The 6,000-nt window shown below is 39.9% G+C and overlaps 1 pseudogene; it reads right to left on the bottom strand.

Moving 5' to 3' along the window:
• Window positions 1-1,102: 1,102 nt before the first annotated feature.
• The window catches only part of LOC133074551 (POU domain, class 5, transcription factor 1-like), a 62,915-nt pseudogene continuing 58,017 nt past the window's right edge, over window positions 1,103-6,000 (bottom strand).

The following is a 6,000-nucleotide window of genomic DNA, read 5'->3' as shown; positions in this document are numbered from 1 at the left end:
ACAGAACTGCTGGCTTTGAAGATGGAGGAAGGGGCCACAAGTTGTGGAATGTGGGCAGCCTACTGGAACTGGAGAAGGCGAGGAAATGTATTCTCCCCTATAGAAAGGGGAGCTCTCTTACAGAGCTCACAGAAAGGAAAGTAAGCCTGCCTAGATGGTGGTTTTAGCCCAGAGTCCCACCTGTGTGGGACTTCTGACTTACAGAACTGTGTTTAAGCTTCTAGGTTTGTGATAACTTGTTACAGCTGCAGTAGAGAACTAATAGACCATACCAAGTTCAGGTAAAGTAAAAAGTTAACCAAGTCATCCAAGTGTTAAAAAGACTAAAAAGACTCAACTGTTGGTTTTGATTGAATTCATTCAAAATGATTGTATTCATATAGTAAGTACATAGCTATGATTATGGTAACATTTTTGATTGATGTGTTATTGATATCAAATAAGTCTTTGCAGTCTTTTAAAGGAATGCATGATATTCATGACTATCATGTAAGGAAAATCAAATTATAAGGGAACACTCTGCTACATCAATTTATGAGTCTATATTTCTCTATTAAATCAAGCAGCTTGTCATTTACATAGAGCAGACTTCATATAAGTGGGAGAAGATTGTTGCCAAGATTTTGAACTCCCAGAGGTCCACCCTTGTAGCTCTCTCCACAAATTAGTCAGCCTCCAACCCTGTTAGTTCTTCCATCACCATAGTCCTTGCATCTGTTCCTCTCACAACCACTGATTCAAGCTCCAGTACTCCACATCTAGACAAATAGGTATCTAACTGGCCCCTTTGTCTCTGATCTGTCCTGCATGTGCTATCCAGATTCATCTCTCTCAAAAACATTTTTTTTTTTAGGTCCCAGTCTTCTTTATTTAAGAACAAAGTGATGAGTGATGTGGGGATTAAAGTCAAGAGCATCATTGAACTTCACCTTCCCTCCAACAAGTTTCCCCAAACTCCCTGCCCCCACACCCATTGTGTTCCCAATTCCTTTCTTAGTGAATGAAAAACTTAATCCCAAAGCCCTGGCACAAACTCCAGGGTTCTCTCCCTAGCTCTCCCCTTCCTCTGCCCCTCCCCCCATTCCTGGGGTAAGCAGGCACCTCAGTTTGAATGCATAGGAGAGCCAAGAGCAGTGACAGACACCGAGGGAAAGGCCTCACCCTCAGGGAATGGGACCGAAGAGTACAGCGTAGTGAAGTGAGGGCCCCCCGTAGCCTGGGGTACCAAAATGGGGCCCTGGCACTAGAGGAAAGTATACGGGTCGCCCTGCAAAAGGAGACCCAGCAGCCTCAAAATCCTCTTGTTAGGAGTAGTCACTGCTTGATCGTTTGCCCTTCTGGTGACGGTTGCAGAACCACATTCGGACTACGTCCTTCTCCAGCCCGAGCTGCTGGGCGATGTGGCTAATTTGCTGCAGGGTGGGCTTCGGGCACTGCAGGAACATGCTCTCCAGGTTGCCTCTCACTCAGTTCTCGATACTCGTCCGCTTTCTCTTCCGGGCCTGCACCAGGGTCTCTGCCTTGCATATCTCCTGCAGATTCTCGTTGTTGTCAGCTTCCTCCACCCAGAAATATCTCACTGTGTTAAATACAAGGCAAAATATTCAGACAGGGGGAAGAACTAGAATGACTGGTGGCTACTTTGGACTAAGTAATCAGAGAGGACTTCTGGAAGGAGATGACATTTGAGCTGATGTCTGCAAAGATGTGTGAGACATGAGTATTCCAGGAAGAGAGAAGGGCAAGTGCAAGGGGTCTCAGATGGATGTGATCTTGGAGTGTTCAAGGAACAGAGAGAAGGACAGTGTAACTGGAGGGTGGTAGGTGAGCCGGCAAGGAAAGACTAATCATATCTTAGATCTCAGGAACAGAACACTGAGATTTGATTTTTCTCTTATTGTGATATAAAGCCACTAGAGGTTTAAGTCCAAGAATTGGCGTATATTTGTCTTTAAAAGCTCACTTAGATGACTGGGTTATTGTGGAAGGCAGTCAGGAGCCATCGCTATGTCCCGGCAAGAGACTATGGTGGCTTGGACAAGGGTGATGAAGGTGGAGGTAAAGAGCGGTGTGTGAACAAATCCAGAACACATCTTGAACTTACAACTGATAAGACTTGCTGACGGATTAGATTTCTAGAATGAGGCAAAGAAAGTGACCTCGATTTTTTTGGCTTGATCCAGTGGGTGATACTATTTGTTTTGATGAGGGGACGCAAAATTATCCACCATGCTTTCTTGGTTTACAAGACATCTGGGGAAATTTGCCCTGGTATGAAATAATCAAGACAGCTTTTCTTTATAGGACTAATCTTTTTTTCTTTTTTCATTTATTTTTATTAGTTGGAGGCTAATTACTTTACAATACCGCAGTGGGTCTTGTCATACATTGACATGAATCAGCCATGGATTTACATGTATTCCCCACCCCAATCCCCCCTCCCACCTCCCTCTCTACCCAATCCCTCTGGGTCTTCCCAGTGTACCAGGCCCGAGCACTTGTCTCATGCATCCAACCTGGGCTGGTGATCTGTTTCACCCTTGATAATGTACATGTTTCGATGCTGTTCTCTTGAAACATCCCACCTTTGCCTTCTCCCAGAGTCCAAAAGTCTGTTCTGTACATCTGTGTCTCTTTTCCTGTTTTGCATATAGGGTTATCATTACCATCTTTCTAAATTCCATATACATGTGTTAGTATGCTGTAATGTTCTTTATCTTTCTGGCTTACTTCACTCCGTATAATGGGCTCAAGTTTCATCCATCTCATTAGAACTGATTCAAATGAATTCTTTTTAATGGCTGAGTAATATTCCATGGTGTATATGTACCACAGCTTCCTTAACCATTCGTCTGCTGATGGGCATCTAGGTTGCTTCCATGTCCTGGCTATTATAAACAGTGCTGTGATGAACATTGGGGTGCATGTGTCTCTTTCAGATCTGGTTTCCTCAGTGTGTATGCCCAGAAGTGGGATTGCTGGGTCATATGGCAGTTCTATTTCCAGTTTTTTAAGAAATCTCCACACTGTTCTCCATAGCAGCTGTACTAGTTTGCATTCCCACCAACAGTGTAAGAGGGTTCCCTTTTCTCCACACCCTCTCCAGCATTTATTGCTTGTAGACTTTTGGATAGCAGCCATCCTGACTGGCGTATAATGGTACCTCATTGTGGTTTTGATTTGCATTTCTCTGATGATGAGTGATGTTGAGCATCTTTTCATGTGTTTGTTAGCCATCTGTATGTCTTCTTTGGAGAAATGTCTGTTTAGTTCTTTGGCCCATTTTTTGATTGGGTCATTTATTTTTCTGGAATTGAGCTGCAGGAGTTGCTTGTATATTTTTGAGATTAATCCTTTGTCTGTTGCTTCGTTTGCTATTATTTTCTCCCAATCTGAGGGCTGTCTTTTCACCTTGCTTATAGTTTCCTTTATTGTGCAAAAGCTTTTAAGTTTCATTAGGTCCCATTTGTTTATTTTTGCTTTTATTTCCAATATTCTGGGAGATGGGTCATAGAGGATCCTGCTGTGGTTTATGTCGGAGAGTGTTTTGCCTATGTTCTCCTCTAGGAGTTTTATAGTTTCTGGTCTTACATTTAGATCTTTAATCCATTATGAGTTTATTTTTGTGTATGGTGTTAGTAAGTGTTCTAGTTTCAGTCTTTTACAAGTGGTTGACCAGTTTTCCCAGCACCACTTGTTAAAGAGGTTGTCTTTTTTCCATTGTATATCCTTGCCTCCTTTGTCAAAGATAAGGTGTCCTTAGGTTTGTGGATTTATCTCTGGGCTTTCTATTCTGTTCCATTGATCTATATTTCTGTCTTTGTGCCAGTACCATACTGTCTTGATGACTGTGGCTTTGTAGTAGAGTCTGAAGTTAGGCAGGTTGATTCCTCCAGTTCCATTCTTCTTTCTCAAGATTACTTTGGCTATTCAAGGTTTTTGTATTTCCATACAAATTGAGAAATTATTTGTTCTAGTTCTGTGAAAAATACCATTGGTAGCTTGATAGGGATTGCATTGAATCTATAGATTGCTTTGGGTAGAATAGCCATTTTGACAATATTGATTCTTCCAATCCATGAACACGATATGTTTCTCCATCTGTTTGTGTCCTCTTTGATTTCTTTCATCAGTGTTTTATAGTTTTCTATGTATAGATCTTTTGTTTCTTTAGGTAGATATACTCCTAAGTATTATATTCTTTTTGTTGCAATGGTGAATGGTATTGTTTCCTTAATTTCCCTTTCTGTTTTCTCATTGTTAGTGTATAGGAATGCAAGGAATTTCTGTGTGTTAATTTTATATCCTGCAATTTTACTATATTAGTTGATTAGCTCTAGTAATTTTCTGGTAGAGTCTTTAGGGTTTTCTATGTAGAGGATCATGTCATCTGCAAACAGCGAGAGTTTCACTTCTTCTTTTCCTATCTGGATTCCTTTTACTTCTTTTTCTGCTCTGATTGCTGTGGCCAAAACTTCCAACACTATGTTGAATAGTAGTGGTGAGAGTGGGCACCCTTGTCTTGTTCCTGATTTCAGGGGAAATGCTTGCAATTTTTCACCATTGAGGGTAATGCTTGCTGTGGGTTTGTCATATATAGCTTTTATTATGTTGAGGTATGTTCCTTCTATTCCTGCTTTCTGGAGAGTTTTAATCATAAATGGGTGTTGAATTTTATCAAAGGCTTTCTCTGCATCTATTGAGATAATCATATGGTTTTTATCTTTCAATTTGTTAATGTGGTGTATTACATTGATTGATTTGCGGATATTAAAGAATCCTTGCATTCCTGGGATAAAGCCCACTTGGTCATGGTGTATGATGTTTTTTAATATGTTGTTGGATTCTGTTTGCTAGAATTTTGTTAAGGATTTTTGCATCTATGTTCATCAGTGATATTGGCCTGTAGTTTTCTTTTTTTGTGGCATCTTTGTCTGGTTTTGGAATTAGGGTGATGGTGGCCTCATAGAATGAGTTTGGAAGTTTACCTTCTTCTGCAATTTTCTGGAAGAGTTTGAGTAAGATAGGTGTTAGCTCTTCTCTAAATTTTTGGTAGAATTCAGCTGTGAAGCCACCTGGTCCTGGGCTTTTGTTTGCTGGAAGATTTCTGATTACAGTTTCAATTTCCTTGCTTGTGATGGGTCTGTTAAGATCTTCTATTTCTTCCTGGTTCAGTTTTGGGAAGTTACACTTTTCTAAGAATTTGTCCATTTCTTCCAAGTTGTCCATTTTATTGGCATAGAGCTGCTGGTAGTAGTCCCTTATGATCCTTTGTATTTCAGTGTTGTCTGTTGTGATCTCTCCATTTTCATTTCTAATTTTGTTAATTTGGTTCTTCTCCCTTTGTTTCTTAATGAGTCTTGCTAATGGTTTGTCAATTTTGTTTATTTTTTCAAAAAACCAGCTTTTAGCTTTGTTGATTTTTGCTATGGTCTCTTTAGTTTCTTTTGCATTTATTTCTGCCCTAATTTTTAAGATTTCCTTCCTTCTACTAACCCTGGGGTTCTTCATTTCTTCCTTCTGTAGTTGCTTTAGGTGTAGAGTTAGATTATTTATTTGACTTTTTTCTTGTTTCTTGAGGTAAGCCTGTAATGCTATGAACCTTCCCCTTAGCACTGCTTTTACAGTGTCCCATAGGTTTTGGGTTGTTGTGTTTTCATTTTCATTCATTTCTATGCATATTTTGATTTCTTCTATGATTTGTTGGTTATTCAGAAGCGTGTTATTTAGCCTCCATATGTTTGAATTTTTAACAATTTTTTCCTGTAATTGAGATCTAATCTTACTGCACTGTGGTCAGAAAAGGTGACTGGAATGATTTCAATTTTTTTGAATTTTCCAAGACTAGATTTATGGCCCAGGATGTGATCTATTCTGGAGAAGGTTCCGTGTGCACTTGAGAAAAAGGTGAAGTTGATTGTTTTGGGGTGAAATGTCCTATAGATATCAATTAGGTCTAGCTGGTCCATTGTGTCATTTAAGGTTTGTGTTTCCTTGTTA

Source organism: Dama dama, chromosome 20, assembly GCF_033118175.1.
Source record: "Dama dama isolate Ldn47 chromosome 20, ASM3311817v1, whole genome shotgun sequence".
In the NCBI taxonomy this organism is placed as follows: domain Eukaryota; kingdom Metazoa; phylum Chordata; class Mammalia; order Artiodactyla; family Cervidae; genus Dama; species Dama dama.
The sequence above is the reverse complement of the archived record's forward strand: the minus strand, read 5'-3'. Positions and strand labels throughout refer to the sequence as shown.